At 39.0% G+C, this 19,564-nt stretch overlaps 2 long non-coding RNA genes and 1 pseudogene across 2 annotated transcripts in view; all 3 read right to left on the reverse strand.

Moving 5' to 3' along the window:
• The window catches only part of LOC139981165 (uncharacterized), a 44,701-nt gene that overhangs the window by 939 nt on the left and 24,198 nt on the right, over positions 1–19,564 (reverse strand). The window lies entirely within an intron of this gene.
• On the reverse strand, positions 1,361–6,176 carry LOC139981480 (uncharacterized). The gene is made up of 3 exons (XR_011797857.1): positions 5,733–6,176; positions 4,050–4,264; positions 1,361–2,129 (listed from the first exon to the last, which is right to left on the reverse strand). It is a non-coding gene; the product is annotated as an uncharacterized lncRNA (long non-coding RNA).
• Positions 8,557–8,647, reverse strand: LOC139981702 (U2 spliceosomal RNA; annotated as a pseudogene).

Below are 19,564 nucleotides of genomic sequence, written 5' to 3' on the forward strand. Positions count from 1 at the left end.
TAGAATATCATTTGGCGTTATTCTCTATATCGGTGGGATGGGAGAGAGGCCTGGATCCCCTTGAATTTTTCAGGGGACTGCAGCCCCTCCACAGAAGGACGATGCTTGCGCCCCTGGTTATCATTTACAAGCCTGTATGCCTCGTTATTATTTCAGTACTACTCGAAATTAGAAGGCTTAGCATAATCCGGTGTTCATTCATACTTAGTAAAGATTCCTAAATCCTATTGGTCCATTCAGGTCAGCTGACCGTGGTTAATCCTGTGAGTAACGCACGGTAAAATTACGGGGCATCACTTTAATAAATCTTTGGTTATATGTAACCAAAAATGTTTTGTTTTATGATTTTCCCCCCACACAAATGATAGTGTATGAATGAACGGGGTTAATCAACGGTCTAGCGTGCGTTACTCACATGATTAATGCACTCCGGGTGTTAATGCTATCGCTGGATGCACTCGGGCTCCGCCCTCGTGCATCGCTTGCATTATCCCCCGATCGTGCATTAATCCTGTGAGTAACACACGCTAGACCGTTGATTAACCCCTTATTCATCGGCGATTATCGCATGGTTAGGCTCTTAAGATGAGCCACTGTACACTCCCTAACATTTGATATACACTGCACTAGCAACTTATTTGAGACATACGCACACCAAGCTTGAGATCCATCCGTTTCGTATCGGGATATATCTAAGTATGTCACACGCGTATATAGGCCTACACACCCACCCCTACACACACTCATCCGCCTGCATGACTACAAAGGTTACGATTTCATCGAAACCAAAAATGAAACTTTTTGGCTCTCACTGGCATACTAAATAAATAAGTGCACACGATTGTTCAAAGACATACGGTACCAACTGGACAAAAACCATAGCTGTTGCTGTGATTGTCTGCAATTACGTACACTCTTGTAATTTTTGTTATAAAAAGTTTTTTTAATATCCACAACATATCAAATTAATGTTTTTGCTTAAAACCGTTCTTTAATTTATGACCGTTTATAGGACTCAATAAGGCCAGGAAGTCATTGCAGAGTTTCTGAGTATGCTTTTCGGTGATGTTCATAACACTAGTGCAACGCAACCGGGAATTAGAGACCCCTGCATAGTGTAGAATCTACCACATTAGTAGCGATCTAAATTGATAGCCTATCATAAGTAGTTTATATCGTTACCTGCAATTCCAACATTACAATTAGGAATAAAGTAAAAGTAAAAAGTAAAAGATCATGTCTACAGTACTTTACCTTTCGTGTAACGGACAGTTATATGACAATCATTTTGAAAGCAACTTAAAAATACAGCTTTCAATGATTTCCTGCCATATAATCTGCTAAAGTAAGAACACTTCCCACACCTACACTGAAAACTTAAATTGGTTCACCGACTAACATAACGTTAGTCCATCTGGTGCCTCTCCCGACTAACATAGCCTTAGTCACTTGCTATACCGACTAATTTATTCCTTAGTCAGTTGGATTTCTTAGTAGGTCATCTTAGTCCGTCAGCTTAGTCGATCAACAATTTCTTAGTCGGTAAATGTATATTATTCAGTTACATTAATTGGTGACATTAGTCGGTCTTTACCGACTAATTTATATGAGCCACCGACTAGTTTATAGCAGGTTTTACATTAGTCAGGATGGTGCCTCTCCCGACTAACCTTTCTTGGTCGGTATCGACTGACTAGTTGCACTGACTAGAATCACTGAAAGAATTAAACCCGACTAGTTTCACTGACTAGCATCACTGAAAGAAAAGAGAGCAGAAGAAACACAAATAATGTGTACGTTGGCAGTATTTATTTCTGATAAAACTTCTGATGTCTACAAAGGCTGACTTTCGACAGATAGAGAAGAAATCACTGTAAACAAAAATCTGAAAATATGATTTTATTCCAACAAAGTTAAGACAAGTTCATGGATCAAACATGAATCGCAAAAGTATAGCACTGCACAATAATGCAAAGTTGAATCTTGGGCAAGGGTTCCTCATGACTTTCGTTTTAAAGTGGTACCCCAAATCGACACCAGTTAAGTCTTCACGAACAAAGAGTGTTTCTCTTAACTACAAATGGCCTCCCACTTGTCTTCAGGAAGCCAAAATCTGCACCATTATTGACCTGTGAACAGAAAATATGATATACGTGTAAGCGCAGATACAGATATAGCACATGATAACTCACATTATCATAAACATACATTTACATTAAAATTTTATAACATATTGGGAGGTATACATTTAAATCTAGGTCCCTCAAATTATAAGCCAGGAATAGCAGCTTTACCAAATAATTATTAGCTTTGAACAGCATAACACCAAGTTATTTTTCAAAGCTTAATAATTATGTTAATCATGTTAATAATGAGCCCAATAGACCGGGAGCCCAGCGGGTTTGGTTAGCTGGGAAGGTAACCAATTGCCTTGTACATCACAATGTTCACAGTGCATTCCTGTATATGAAACCAGACGACTGGCAACCGACTGTGGTGAGTGTGGCTGGGAGAGCAATTTTAAAGTCACCTGATAGCTAACCTAGATCAGTTTTCATGGTAACACATCAAAGTAAGTACAATGTGTCAGGTATGGCCCCAAGAGCAACAAATGGCCATTGCCAGTAATTATTGGTGGTGGGGTACCCCTGCCAGTGATCTATAATTGACCCCTCAAGGCTGACCTAGGTCAGCTCATGAGGTAACCACTTGAAACCTACTGGAAAATGTTGGTTAGGACTTCAGATACAACTGATGGGCATTGCCAGTAATTTTATTAGTGGGGTACCCCTGCCAGTAGACCCCCAAAATGCCCATCTCCCATTGACCTAGATAAGCTCATGATGTAACCAGTTGAAAACTACTGGAAAATTGTATCACTTCATATGTAAGGGATGGGCATTTCCAGTAATTTATATTGGGGGGGGTACCCCTGCCAGTAGACCCCCAAAATGCCCATTCCCTCATTGACCTAGGTCAGCTCATGAGATAACCAGTTGAAAAATTACTGGAAATGATAGGTATCACTTCATATGTAAGGGATGGGCATTTCTAGTCATTTACATTGGTGGGGTAACCCTGCCAGTAGACCCCCAAAATGCCCATCCCCCATTGACCTAGATTAGCTCATGAGGTAACCAGTTGAAAACTACTGTAAAATGATTGGCAGGACACTATATGTAAGGGATGGGCATTGCCAGTAATTTTTATTGGTGGGGTACCCCTGCCAGTAGACCCCCAAAATGCCCCCCCCCCCCTCATTGATCTAGGTCAGCTCATGATTTAACCAGTTGAAAACTACTGGAAAATGATTGACAGGATTCTATATGTAAGGGATGAGCGAACTCTGGCAGTGGTGGCCCACCAATATAAAATACTGGAAATGCCCATCCTTACATATGAAGTGATACCTATCATTTTCCTGTAGGTTTCAACTGGTCAAATCATGAGCTCACCTAGGTCAATGAGGGGATGGGCATATTGGGGGTCTACTGGCAGGGGTACCCCACCAATAAAAATTACTGGCAATGCCCATCCCTTTTATCTGAAGTCCTAACCAACATTTTCCAGTAGGTTTCAAGTGGTTACCTCATGAGCTGACCTAGGTCAGCCGTGAGGGGTCAATTGTTGATCACTGGCAGGGGTACCCCACCACCAATAATTACTGGCGATGGCCATTTGTTGCTCTTGGGGCCATACCTGACACATTGTTCTTACTTTGATGTGGTTACCATGAAAGCTGATCTAGGTTAGCTATTACAGGGTAGGTGACTTTAAATTGCTCTCCCAGCCACATCCACCACAGTCGGTTTGCCAGTCGTCAGGTTTCATATACAGGAATGCATTGTGAACATTGTGATGTACCAGGCAATTGGTTACCTTCCCAGCTAACCAAACCCTCTGGACTCCCGCTCTACAGATCAGTGAAAATTTGACCAAACTTATGAAGCTTGCACGTAAATGATATGCTAGACTGTTTTTTTTTTAAAACAGGTTATGAAAAGTATCTTTAATATCATTAAACAGTTGGGTACAATAATTAAACTCACTCTTCCATCTTTTTTCTCTATGGTACTTGTTCCTTTGCTTTTTGGACTCTTGGATAAACTCTTTTGTTCTGCGAAGGGTACCAATATATCATCTTAAAACATGTCTTTAAGCCATATATAACACAGTTCTCCTCTTCTGTTGTTGCCTCCACACTGGTGTCGTACATCACAGGAAACCTCACCCTTGACTTAGATATTTGGCTTTTCAATTCCTGCTGGAAAAAAAAACAGCAAAGTATTCATCATTTGAAAAAGAACAAAAAAAAAGTTGTCACCACAAAGTTATGTGAGATTTGCTTCCACTATAGTCTCAAAAAACAATCCCAAAGTTTGAAGCAGACTGTATAAAGCTGAAAATTTGAACGAGAGTGTCATCACCATTGCAACCAGAATCAAATGCCCAGAATACAGAGATAATAAAACATGGGCTAAATCTTTGTTTGTTTTTATGATCTTTAATAATATAAAATTTTAGAAACAGAAATGCACTGAGCCAACTTATTTATAGGCATAATCGTTTTTAGTTGTTATTTTGCTTGCTCACATAACAAGCCTGTTTAGACCTAGGCTAGAGGAGAATCAGTACTTTGTTACACTAAGTTTGTCTTTCGGTCGTCTTGATTTAGTCTTACTAGTAGTACTAAAGTATATAATGGACCGGCGAAGACTAGAGAATACCCAGAGTTTTAGGAACTGCGTTAAACTGTATGATCTGATCAATTATTTACGTCAATGAGTTTCATTCAATCTAGGATCAAAAAGAGAAAACTAATTAATCTTAACCTTTAAACTTTGCTACTAAACAGATATGCTTGAATTACAAATAAATGTCAAAAAAACATCATAATCTACGAATCGATGCATATACATATACATAAACAGAATAATTTGAATTCGCGCAAGTGAACCCTGCACTACATTGGACAGAAGAAAAAAAACGTGCAATTAGACCAAACTAAACATACTAAATTTTCCGTTACTTCTACATAAAATATCAATGCAAATACAACAACTTACTCTTTTGGCAGTATACTAAAAGCACATGTTATAATAACTTCAGACTATCAAGCTTTCCTGAGAAAAAACGGTTAATACTTCTTACAGTAAACAAGTCGACCGTGAAGGAATGTCGCAATTGTTTCCTGGGTGTGACCGGAAATTAAATACTAAAAAATGATAAATGAGAAGGTTAAATAGAACTGAAGCGTGCATCCTGACTGCTCGCAACATATAATACCGTTGACTAGCCAACATAATTTGTTCAGCCTACTGTGACTGTACGTTTGAAGGTCTAGCCTTGCTTATTCAATATCACAAAGCCTACCCATTTAGATTCACATGGGAAATTACAGGAAATTTTACCAAATGAGTGTAGACTTCAAATAAACTGTTGAGACTTATAGTTCCAGCATTTGTTTGGGAATAAATTAGAAGATTATGTGCCACTGTTCAATCTAGCCCAATACACACATAACACATTGTTAATTGGTGTTTAGAATGCACACTTTAGTGTTGAGAATGCACTGCAGTACCCAATAGAAGCCTATATATAGGCTACTCACTGTCATTGCACTTGTGTATTGCGAAACGCCAGCGTGACAACAGTAGCGTTACAACGGTAGCGTTACACTAACCATAATACAGTACTAGTGCCAGTGGCCTAACAATTAACTTTAATTTTACCTTCAAGTTAAAGGAATAACAGGTAGGCCGACGATGGCAGTTAATACCTCCATTCTTCTAAAGACCTTCTTGGGTGATTTACGGTTGAAAGTTGCTTAGAGTGATCGTATGAAACTATGCCAAGTCCAGCAAGCTGCCGTTGCCTCTCGGTTTCCAAATTGAATTGAATCGAAGTGGTCCGTCATACATTAGTCCGTCGACACCGACTAAGCTACGATTATGGCGTAAATCGGGTGTCCGTATCGGTCTTAGTCCATGGGTTAAAATACCTTAGTCCGTCGCCACCAACTAAGCTGCGATTATATTTTCCTTAGTCAGTGTAAACTGACTAAGAAGCAGCGATGAAACGAAGATTTTTGGTAGTCCGTGTGCATTGGCTAACGTTACAGACTAATTTAACGTTAGTCCGTGGCAATATTGACTAGTTTATTTTTTCAGTGTATCATGCTCGGCGCAAGTGAATAATCTTTACATATATATTTGTCAGCTGACAACGTTGGCATTCTTATATGGTTTTCGTTCGCATATTTTAGTCTCTTGCGAAATAGAAAGCGTAGGGGCGGGGATAGGGCAAGGACGCAAATGCAATTTAAAAGCAATGTTAAAATTTATTACACATATATTGAACGTACTTAAAAGGGCGACGGGAACTTTCTGAAAACAGTTCCGGGCAATCAAGTGACGTATATATAGTACACGCCAACAACCAGAACCATCCAGCATTTATAGGACGACTTGTGATTACACAGTTTCGGATTTGTAGCTCTTTCTTGAACAAGCTGTCTTTAATCGGGACATTTGTTAATTAGCTGAGTCAAATTTAATAAATTTGTTAGATAAATTACACGCGACAGGAGACAAATTTTTGCCAAATCAAAACTTCTCGAATTTCTCAACACCTTCACAACGCTTTCATGGATTCTCTACGGAGGTTTCTTATTCCTATGGCAATCCCAGAAGGCGTTTTAACAAGCTTGTGAATTATCAAAATGAGTATGACTAGTTTCATTGTTAGAAGTATCTTTATAGGAAGCAATTTGTAGTAATGTTCTCTCTGGGATGAGGTAAATGCAAAAGAAGGTTTTAATCTGGCTCAAGTCACCGACGAGTCTCACAAACTAATTGAACTTGATAGCCAGATATTAATGATCTTCACGGAACCTTACCCTTTCTTCAAATTTAAAATCCTCGGGGAGTGATGTTAACAGGAAATGAAGAACGAAATCCGTGAAGACCTCCTGGGTGAAAACTGACAGGCTAGTCTGTTGTCGTCAGCAATTGAAGCTCTTGACTAAGTTGTTCCCTAAGACAGTTTAATCTGTCTTAATGAAGTTTTGGACGGATCCAGAATCACGGTGGCTGTTTTTGTTTTACCAAAGCAGTTGCACCCGAAATAACGTTTCGACCCGTTAAATGTCATTAATAATGTAAAGGAGACCTAACTTCAATGCACGAATCGTAAGTGAAGAGTGATATTTTGTCCACTGCAAGGTTCCTTTATGGCCATGAGAAAAGTCCATGGCATGTAAAATTATGAACATAAAGCTATTTGAAAGTAAGATTAAATGGATATTATTTAACGCTTTCCCTTCTAAATTTTAAATCAATGTCGCGTTCTCCTTAAGTCAAAGTAAGAAAATACTTATTTTATATCCGCTGCCCCTTCACATGTTCCCCTTGCTTGAGAGAAAGTCAAGAGGTGCATAGCATCACTGAACCTGCGTAAAGAATACTAAGTTGTTTGACTTTGCTTGGTGCTATATGTGAATCAATACAAGTAGTTTAATGGTTTAGCATTAACGCCCTAAACAACAACGGATTTATTATTCAGATACAATATTTAAAGTCACAAAGAAACCTAATATTTTAGTTAAACAATGCGTCTAAAGTGCGAGATTACAAAATGCCTGACAGTCAGGCTTGTAAACACGGATCTCAACAACCATATTATTTCCATTTGATACTTGGTAGAATTAATGATACTCTATCTTCCACTGATGGAACTGTCGTTCGATACATGCAGAAACGTGCAGGTTAATAATGAACGGCTGGGACTTCAGTGAAACTGTGACAATGCAATTTCCACGTTACCGTACTTGTATTGACTCATATTCGAGACAGATATGTTGGTATAGGTCATGTCAATATTTTCAGTGTCATTTTGAGTTTGCTGAATAAATATTCATTATGCATTATGCTATACATCTTAAAAACAAATGGAGGAACCATGGGTGGATTTCAGTTGATACTTGGTACAGTGATACGTATGGACCCTATTGTTTCTTAGTGTTGACTATGCATAATAATGAGTGGGTGGGGCTTAACGTTAAAATAAAGTGTAATTTCGCCAACAAAATCTTGTTTTGAGATAATACTCATGAGGGTGGGGTTGTGCAACTACAATGTAGGCTTACAGTAATACCATTAGTGTGGCGTAATGAAGAAACTGTTTGCAATTTATCACTAAAAACCATCATTTCCAATGTGGCATAAACTGGTCGAGACAATTTCAACATTTGAATCAACCCCTTCAATTTTTCCTTATTTTAATGATGTGGAATCATAGCTTCTCTGTATAGCCAAAAGTCCAAAACCTTCAGCCCCCGCTGCTAGACCCCAGTAGTAGCGTCGCTAGCCCGTGTATCGTTACCAAGGTAACCAGGGACTCCAACCAAGTTCGTGCAGTGAAAAGAAATACTCTGCTCATATCTATTTTGTATACTTTTTACGAAAAAGTCCCACAGGAAAGAACCTGGGCACGAAAATCAAACTACCGAACGACTGATCCGCTCTCAACCTTAGTTTACCTTACTTCGAGACTGTCAATGTGTGATCAATGTCGGGTGTGTATCACCATTCCTCTCGAAAGGGAACAGATACTACACATGATCTTAGCCAAAAGGCCGAGAAGCGATCAGTCCGATCAAATATGGTACTTTTTTAAGAAAAAGTCGCCCAGGAAAGGACCTGGGCACGAAAACTAAACTACCGAACGACTGATCCGCCCTCAACCCCAGTCCCCTTACATTGGGACTGTGAATGTGTGATAATCGTCAGGTGTGCATCACCATTCCCTCGAAAGGGAAACAGATACTACACATGTTCTTAGCCATAAGGCCGACAAGCGATTCTACATACTATTTAAGAAAAAGTCGCCCAGGAAAGAAACTGGGCACGAAAACCAAACTACCAAACTGATCCGCTCTCAGCCCCAGTCCCTTTAAGTCGAGACTGTGACTGTGTGATCACCGTCGGGTATGCATCACCATTCCCCTCGAAAGGGAACAGATACTACACATGAACTTAGCCGAAAGGCCGGGAAGCGTTTCTACCAATTATCTTACACTTATTAATACTGACAAATCTGTTAATAGCCTATGAAAAGTATCACTCCAGTATATATACTATACTTTGTAGTAAAATACAACATTTGGAGTACGATCCCTTTAACCATTTACTAAACAATACAACAGTATCACCCTAAACATATGCAGATATGTTGTATACACTTAACTCGATGATAATATAGATTACTAAACCCATAACTCTCTTAATTAGACTGTGCAACTCATTAATTAACATTTTCATTCTCCAAAATTCAAACGCAAGCTCAAATAGACGACATGAATATTCATGTCATGGCTGGCTATGATCTCTAGTTACGTACGTTTGCAATATGAACTGGGTGCTATATAGTCAGCCATTCATGAATATTTAAGTAGTCTATTTTGGGCTGTAATTTTGGAGGGTTAAATGTTAATTGATGGGTTTTATAGTCTAATTAAGAAAGTTATGGTTTAGTAATCAGCATTATCATTTAATTAAATGTATACAACATATCTGCATTTGTTTGGGGGATAATGTTGTTCTTGTTCAGTAAATAGTTAAAGGGATTGTACTTCACATGTTGTATTCTACTATGCCTCGATTGCACCTGTTTCACATGTTGGTAACTTAGGAGTCATATTTGACAAAAATCTGAACATGGAGTGTCATGTAAATAATATCTGCGCGGATCAGTCGTTCAGTAGTTTGGTTTTCGTGCCCAGGTTCTTTCCTGGGCGACTTTTTCTTAAAAAGTATCTGCCGGGCTGCAATTCTCGCTCTTCATAAGATTGGTAAAATTCGTCGTTTTTTGAACAATCAAACTACCGAGCGACTTGTCCATGCTTTCATTACATCATGCTTGGACTACTGCAATAGTGTGCTCTAAGGTCTCCCTGATAGTCAACTGGCTAAATTGCAACGCATTCAAAACTCTGCTGCCAGGCTGCTCACTCGCACTAGCCCTGTCTCTCACATCACCCCCATACTTCATGACCTTCATTGGCTACCTGTCAAACTGCATATTGATTACAAGGTACTCCTGTTAACCTTTAAATGTATTCATGGTATTGCGCCACACTCCTTGGGTGAACTTGTTCAAATTTATACCCCAACTCGCCGTCTGCGCTCTAGCACCCAATCTTTGCTCTCTATGCACCCTGTGTCCACTAAATCTTATGACGAGCGATCTTTCCAGTACTCCTCAACCCTCCTTTGGAATAAACTCCCACTCCACATTAAGAATGTCGTGTCTGAGGAGATATTCAAAACTGTTTTCATTGTTATAATTGTTATGTTTACTCTTATTGTATATTGTGTACATATCTTTCACTTTCTTTTGTACAGCGCGTCGAGACTTTATTGTAAGTTGCGCTATATAAGAACTGTTTATCATTATTATTATTATTAGTAGTAGTAGTAGTAGTAGTATTATTATTATTAGTAGTAGTATTATTATTATGATCCACATCGATATGGGTTCACTTGGTTTTCATTCGGCCTGTTTCCTACAAGATTTCTAACCGCAGGCGCGTAGCCAAGGGGGGGGGGGGGGAGACCCCCCCCCCCGAGCATATTTTTTGTATTTTTTTATGATATCGAAGTTTTATAGTAGCCGTTATAAGAGGTTTTAATATTTGTATACCAATAAATTAACTGTGTCTGAATTTTCGAAAATTCCCTGACCAACATTCTTCATCATACTTCCCTCTACTCGTGCAATTTTGACCGGTCTGTTAGGGGTTGAAGGGGTTTTTTCTATATTGGTTGTCCATAGTGCAACATTATGGGTATGTTTTGAAGTGAATTTATTATTCAAATTCTGAAAGAATAATGGGCTTAAAACCTTTAAGAGTGAGGCTGACGGGTATTGTGGGCCGTAGAATTACCTACAAAAGCAATGATCCACAGGAGATGCGATGAGGTCGAACATGATGTGTGACTGGTGACAATCTTGAAAAAGGTTATGGATGGAAAATAAAACTATTGGGAAAAACTTGGTTCTCAGGCAAAAGTGTACATCTGGTTGGTCATTTTCAAGCCCGAGAAGTGCCATTTCCGGTGATCTGGGGGCTATCAAAACCAGAAATTTTCTTGTACGCTGCGCGCCAACCAATGGTGGGGCTCGGCTTTGATAGTATTTGGGGGATGAAAGTTGCTACGCGCCTGCACCCAAGCAAATGCCCCCCCCCCCCCAATATTCGAAACAAATCGCCGCCCCTGGTCACAATCGCTTCTCGGACTTTTGGCTCAGATCATGTGTAGTATCTGTTCCCTTTCGAGGGGAACGGTGATAAACACCCGACGATGATCACACAGTCACAGCCCAGGTACAAGAGGACTGGGGTTGAGAGCGGATCAGTCGTTCGGTTTTCGTGCCTCAGGTTCTTTCCTGGATGACTTTTCTTAAAAAGTAAATTAGTGTGCGCAGTGTTTCTTGTCTGTAATTGCTCTCTTGTGTCACTAGTTACCTTGGTAATTGACATGCTAGCAACCCTTCCATTGGGGCCTGAAGCGCTTCAGAGGGCTAAAGGTACTGGACTATCCAGAGAGGCTCGGAATGCAACAATATTGTGAGTGCAAATGTCATACGTAGACATTCAGTGGTAGAAAATATATAATAACACAGGCTATTTTACCTGAATTGTCGTGATGACATCAACACAAAATTTGGAGAAGTCAAAACTTCGCTTAACAAAATACCATGTGGTGTTGACCTAACGACCTAACAGAAAATATCTATAGCACTAGGCAATCAAATTCAGCCACCAGAATATCCCTAAAAGGTAAATTAGCTTACTTCGATAGCAGCAAGAAATATAATTTGAATCATGTTTACGATCAGTTCCGCTCAGTATAAGGTTTCATGCAGACTGCAGTTGAATAGGTCTTAATTTGAAGGTCAAAAGTCGAATAATGGTCATTCAATGCTCCAACTTCAACAAGCATTGTAATACTGGCAGTGTGTACCCTCAAAGTATACAGTGGACTGATAAAGAATTTAACACAAACCTTTTAACAACTCCCTGCTTGGAGATTCAGAACTACCATGACAGTACTTATCGAAACTTTTAGCAACTTTTTTAGCTCAAACATGGGGCCAATACTGATGAGCTTTATGGCGGGCGAGCTCTGTAGAACCCGCGGGTCCAAGCTAATCAAGGCTATCATATATTTGCTTGGAGCAGAGATACTTTCGAAGCAGCAGCTTTCACTCTCAGCATTAGTTCCCTAAAACTGAGGAAATAGATAATGCACATGCATATAAATAGATAATGCACATGCATATAAATAGGTAATGCACATGCATGTTGCAAATTAGCCAAAAAGGTTTATATCTGGTTCAGGTTCTGGTAACACATTGAAATAATTAGCAGCGGTCTCTCTCGGCCATTATTAAATAGCGTCCTCTCTTTAACTTCTCCTCGGCGCGGATTGCGATCCCAAATGTCATTAATCATTCTACCAAGCTTTCACTCTTTGAATTCCATGGCCTAGATTTTCAAATTCACGGTGACAAACTCCTGAAATTTATTACCTCCAAACGCCAATCGGAGCGCAAACTTTTTACGCGCTTATGTCTATCGTAATTTCTTATTATTGTCATTATTTACCCCACAAACCTTGCTATGGCTGGTAGACTACCTTTGCGATAGCATAATTAAAGGGAATCACGTATGGATCAGTCCATCAATATGAGCGATGGCAGAATCGAGGTGGGAACGCAAGAAAAAGGAGAGAACCTGCAGGACTGGATACATCATTGAAGATGGGGAAGAGTAAGAAGGAGGGGCAATTATGAATATAAATGAGCATGGAATTAAGTAATTTAGTGACCGAGAGGAGTAAAACTAAGTATTACTTTTATGCGCACACAGCATTTGATAACCCACTGACGTTTATATATATATTAACCCAAGTTTTGCTGTAAGTGCCTAACACGGTGGATATGTGTTACAAATGTTACTCAATTACATTTAGACAATAACGTTGACACACTGCCTCCCTATCTCCAACCCACAGATGAAAATTCTGGCTACGCGATAAGAGACCATGCATCAAAATGTGATAATAACTGTGTTTAATAGTGTTTTAATGTATGGCAATGAAATGAAATAGAGAGTGGCGGATGTAATTAATGTAAACAATGAAAGAGTCAACAGAAATGTTACTATATGTAAGAAACATATTTTAAGCAGTAGTATGTATGTATCCATCCATCCATCCAGTAGTATGTATCCATCCATCCATCCATCCATCCAAGCAAAAGGTGATTGATCTCCTCTCAGCCAATCAAATGTGTTTGCATGGCTACCATACCAGCACAAGTGCAAGTTTATTTTCTGTGCTTTTAAGGGAGTTATTTTCGATAAATTTAAAGTGACGATTGATCCCACAGCTTGCGATCATTTACTAAAGATGACTTGTATGCATCAGTTCGTATCAGAAGTTGTAATGATCTGGAATGATTTATTGCACCTACTGGATATAATTCAAAAGAAAATGGTTATTGATCAACTGAAACATCCTCCCACTTCTTCACCAAATGAACCTTAATACCCACTTGTTCCATTCGATTCTAACAATTCCGTCTCCTTTTCACTTTTCTTTAGAACTTGCTTACTTTACTTTATGAGTACTTTGCACATGAAGAATATAAAGTAGGATGTTCTTAGATAATTTTATACATTTTACAGGTTATCAAAATAAACAGAAACTCAGTGTTATGAAATGACCAGAAACTCAGTGTTATGATATGACCAGAAACTCAGTGTTATGAAATGACCAGAAACTCAGTGTTATGAAATGACCAGAAACACAGTGTTATGAAATGACCAGAATCGAAGGAAGGAACGTCTTCTTTCTTGTCTTGTGTAAAAAAATAAAAAAATGTTGACGATGTTAATCATAATCTATACGACCGAATTGCAGTGTACCAGTGGTGTCCAGGGTTTCCTTTATTTATTGGTTACCAAAAGTCCCACATAAGAGTGGATCCAGTTACAGCAAACCTAACGACTGCTATTAAAAATAAAAAATAAATGCAATATATAAACCAGAGAACTCAATTTTCCTCAATGCTTTTTCAAGATGCCTCTTGTCCTTGAGAATTGAGTCGTCACAAACAAGAAAGACAATGGTGAAGGTGTTCGTACTACGATTGTCATCAAACTGAATAGAAATAAGTTTAAAACGAGACAACCAATGGCTTAGTGATTCTTGCCACATGGAACATTTCCGAAGTATTTCATTCTTGAATAATGTGATATTTGTTTATGAAGTTTGACAAATAGCTTCAGTTGAGTCCGTTGTCATGTTAACAGGCTGAAGCAACATAAACTCACATTCATATACACACTACTCACACAAACACAAACCTGTTTCTCTATACCATACACGAACTATCTTCCGATCTGTCACTAGTAACTTATTCTGAACTTAACCAAGACCGACATTATATGACAATGGGACAATAGACCAGTCTGCCTCACGGACTCAATTATATACACAATATCATATACATAGATAATGGAATAAACCATTCATATCGTGTTTACAAGCTTTCATTAAACAATATAATAGAAGGTCTCACCCAGCATCATATATATTATCTAATTTGATTTTTTTTAGCTATAGCATCAACATTCACACACTTGTTAATCATATATATATATATATATATATATATATATATATATATATATATATATATATATATATATATATGTGTGTGTGTGTGTGTGTGTATGGGTGTGTGTGCCAAAAATTGGAAGGAAATAAGTGCTTGTATATGTCATCAGTTCTTTATACAATAGGGCACATCTACGGCACATGAGCTATTGGTTTACAACCACGCATGCACACACGCACCCATACGCACACTCGTGACCGCATAGAACCCTGAAATTTCTTAAATATCTACACATTTTTATTGAATTCACATTGTAATTTGAGCAAAATGGCAATGTTTCCCTTCTACAAATGAGTGAGCATGACACTGTCTGGCAGTCAATCCTATCAAAAGTTGTGTTGGTATGTTTACATGTGAAACAAAAGAAGTCTCGTCTGGAAGGAGAACATGCACACAAACGCTATTGTTTTTCTTCCAGGTGACATATTTTCTGTGCGAGTAGTATGTGATATTTGTTCAACTAGGGCAAAGTTCCAATCTGTAACAACTCACCATGAGTATCAAAAGCACTCAATGCGTTGGGTCGTTTGGAGATGGATAAAAGTGACACGTTTTGGCATAGCCGTCCTGAAATCCTTCTTGATTTGGGATTTTTATTGTGTCGTAAATATGTCATGGGAATGAGCTATTCCGACCCTTGGTGCGGTAACTAGGTCTACGACCCAATGAATGTGTCAGGTCAACTCAAGGAGTCAGATGGAAATGGCCACCATGAGACAATGTTGGTCTCAGAGCTGTGCCACGTTTAAACAAATCTAGAACAGGGAATTAGTTCGAGCGCGACTCTTTTGGAAGGATGCCTGTACGAGACAGATTGGAAGAATCTGAATTGTTCTTAGGTTCCGTATGTGGAATGAATGTTTACTGGCTTCATTCAAACTTGATAAACCAAGGAAATGCTCCTCTCAGACTACATCATAATCGAGACTGAGACGAACTATTGAATTTTATTTTCGCGATGTCATTTAGTGAGATGTAATTATGTTCCAATCATTTTCAGACAGACTGTCATATAACATGCCGTTAAATAGTATTGCGTTAACACAATTGTCAAAGCTTTATTCAGAACATAACAATTCCCGGAGTGTATCTTTCGAAAGGTGAATTTTTATATACAACGATGAGCGTAGCTGGATCTTGAAATTCTCCGTAGGAAATTCTAACAACCTTTACGTCCTTTAATTCCTTCTCTTCTTTGGCGTCAACATATGTCGTATACCTATAATTGTAAGGATGACCGCGTTTGCACGGATTCCATCAGTTCGCTGAAGCTCTGTTGTAACTATTTGTGAGCCGTGACCCATTTTAACAGTGGACAATGGCCCATTTGGGAAATATTGTTTCTTACGATCTTGGAGAGGTGTTAGCTTTTATAAGTGTGGTTGAAGTTGGGTCTTGTCATAAACTAAAAGGTTCAACTGTCACTTCGTGGGAACTTTGACCTTTCTTTATCAGCGTGATACACAATATGAATTATAAACCTTATGATGCACTCAGTCAAATAAACAAGTTTCACTGTATGCTAATTCTCAACATCACACAGTCCCTGTCTTCACTACTCAAAGACTGAGTTTAGTTCTCTTTAAGTGCATTTAACTTCCTGCCACACCCAATGATGCTTCAGCAAAGGTAATACGTTTAAAGAGTCTGAGTACGATGTAGTCATTCTGTCATTAGCTTGACTATCCAAGTTTCAAATGAAGTGAGTTCGATATTTATATTTGTTTTTTACAATAGTTTAATTGGATAATGTTAAAAGTACGAAATATTGAAGATCCACCAAAATTCCTTAACTGAGTGAAGAAGGGCCCTTATTTTTTGTCGTCTAAGGAGTGAGACACGACATGGACGAATGAAATGATAGGACATACGGTGAGGTGAAGGATTTGCATGACGTGACAGACAATGCTTAAATTCCCCCCCCCCCACCCCACGAAATTAGATGATCCTGGCAGTGGCGGAGCTAGGGGTATTGGTCAGGAGGGGCGAGAATGGTCTGAAGGGGCGCTTTCGACACTATCTAAGCGGAGCGCCACCACTGGTTGGCGCGTAGCGTACAGAAAATTTTTGAGTAAAGATACTCCCTAGATCGCCGGAAATGACCCTTTCCGGGCCTGGCTAATTTGCAGATAAGCAAAGAATAAATAGGTGTCATCGCCATATTACACCAACAAAATGTGACAAATGTCAATAAGTAGATGAGAGCGCAATGAAAAAGTCAACAATCTAGAATAAGTAAAAAGTGGTAAAGAGCTGAAAAGGGCGCCAGCAGTCCATTTGAGTCCGTCAGGGGGGGGGGGGGCATCTGCCCCCTGACTGTATGGATGCTCCGCCACTGGATCCTGGCCTCTAACAGTATACTAAAATACTAAGTTGCTTGTAGTTGTAGAACTGATGTTCTGGACTGTTACTCTGCACAGTGCCACAAAGTAAAGATATTTTCCCTGTAGGTATATATACTATTTCACAGTCGACGAACAATTTATTGGATGAGCTGAAGGATAATTTAATGCACAAAGTCAACTTTGATATGTTCTCAGCCGTTAACAATTTCTGCTATGCAGGACCAGTTGCATTTCGATACCAAGTTCTGTAAAACTACAATTTAAAACATCTGACAATCATCAATTAGAGTGGCTGGACTACTAAGTCTATAAGTCCTCAGATGCAACACAAAACTCACACATGGTCTCAACTGACATGGTTACATAGTAGTACAACTTTCCCAAGGTAATTTGGTATTGAGGACGTCCAAGTATGCTATTTTGTTTATGAACATGCGTCTTGGTTGAGGTATTACAATTTATTCAACAATGGATTATATTAACATGTATACCTTTCAGGCCTCGACAAATACGGTCGCCAACTCGCCAATGGCGAGTAGAATTTTGCGACTGGCGAGAAAGGCCTATTGCCTTATGTTACACATCACGGTAGTATTATCAAGTGCACTGTTAAAAGTAGGTGAAGAACTAGAAGAACTCATCAGATGAACTAGTTTGCCAATCCCCCCCCCCCCCTATCCTTACCTTCAAACGATTCAACTTCATTCGACACCATCATTTATTCATTTTCCCAAAGATAAGTAAGCAAGCAGTATTCGCGGGAACCTTAGCAGAAACAGAATGTGAGCACAAAAAGAAAAGAAAAAAAAAACCCGCGTATTTTCACAAAAAGTTTTTCAAGTATCACAATTATTTTTAGGTTTACAGTCTTGTTCAGGGCCAAGGCCTTCTCACACGACTTTACAACTTAACCCTGGTCATTGGTAACTTGTCACACCTACACACCAAAGTGTGCACAATTCAATCAATCTCTCCTGGGGCACCACAGTGCACCACAACCACGTGTCCCCCGGGGGACTTCCCATAGGATGCAGCCACAAACCGGCGCAAACAACTATATTTACAAGTTACCTCTCAAGTCCCCATTCATACACCTGGGTGAAGAGAGGCAATGGAGATAAAGCGCCTTGCCTAAGGACACAACGTTATGATCTGGCCAGGGCTCGAACCTGCAATCCTTAGATCACAAGTCCACTGCCTTAACCACTTGAACACAACGCCCTCACAATGTAACTGCTGTCTGAGCTTTGTGGTTTCTTCCTTCATCAGCAACAGTAAATGTATATGTTCCGCGCAATTTACCGATCTGCGCTATCTTAAGATTGCGCTGCGCGTTCTTAGGATCCTATAATTGCGCACCGATCTTAAGATTGCGCAAGCTGTTAATAGCAAGCTGCTAGTGTTAACTGTAGGCCTATACGGGAAAGAACATGGGAGGAGGGGCCAAGTTTTTCTTTATATCAAACACACCAAATTCTACGCAACACAAAATGAATAAATATGGGTAGCCAATATAGGGCTGTGAGTTTTCGTTTAAAGACCTAAACGTTTAAACGGCCGGTTTTTCGTTCGTTTAAACGTTCGCGAAAATCGCGAAAAATGGTTTTAGTACCAAAATCGGTCTTTTCCGACCGAATTACGGTACTATTTTTTATTTTAAGAAAACCGAAATGTGAATTGCAAATACTGGAAATAAAACAAAGTTAAAGCTTCCATCCATCATTTGTTGACTTTGGTTTCTGCAATTTACTGTTCTTTTCGCAATGTGAAAGTAAATTGCAACAAGAGAAAGCTTTTCTGCTAGACGACATTATCAGCTACGATCGGCACACGCTATATACCAGTGCTGAGTGCCAAAACTAGGCCTAACATTAGGCTATTCAGTCCTTATATGCGTGAATCAGTTTGGTGACGAATATCATACATTGTATGATCCTGTAAACTTGAAATTATCTATATATTGTATAAATGTTGCCAGCCATTGCATTGAGAATTCCAATGTTTTTAGTTTTTATGTGTTGTGTTGTAAATGAAGAACCTATTAACACAGTTGACAGGATTTATTTTTATTACATGAATTTCTTAAACTCGAATCATTGACAGGATTTGGTTTAATAGATCCTTAAACAGAGAGGACATCGATTAATAAGAATGATGAAATCCTACTGAAAAGGGAGACTGGTTGCTGATCTCCTTTAGTGATGTCCTTTAGAAGTGTCACAGTTCAACCTGAAAAACTATGAATAATTTTTAGAACATGCATGAAATGAGACAAAACTGATCTCCATCATAAAGGAAATCTACATGCCCAATGAAAACTGATGTTTTAGAGGTACTCTTTTTGTAGGCTATACCAATTTCATTGCGAAATAAAGAAAAATTTTTAGAACAAAAACCTGCCTATAGCCGTCCCTTTAAGTACTTATTATACCTACGAACTGACGTGAATTATCTCCACCTTGGCATCCCAT

This window comes from Apostichopus japonicus, chromosome 15 (genome assembly GCF_037975245.1).
Source record: "Apostichopus japonicus isolate 1M-3 chromosome 15, ASM3797524v1, whole genome shotgun sequence".
NCBI classification, from domain to species: domain Eukaryota; kingdom Metazoa; phylum Echinodermata; class Holothuroidea; order Aspidochirotida; family Stichopodidae; genus Apostichopus; species Apostichopus japonicus.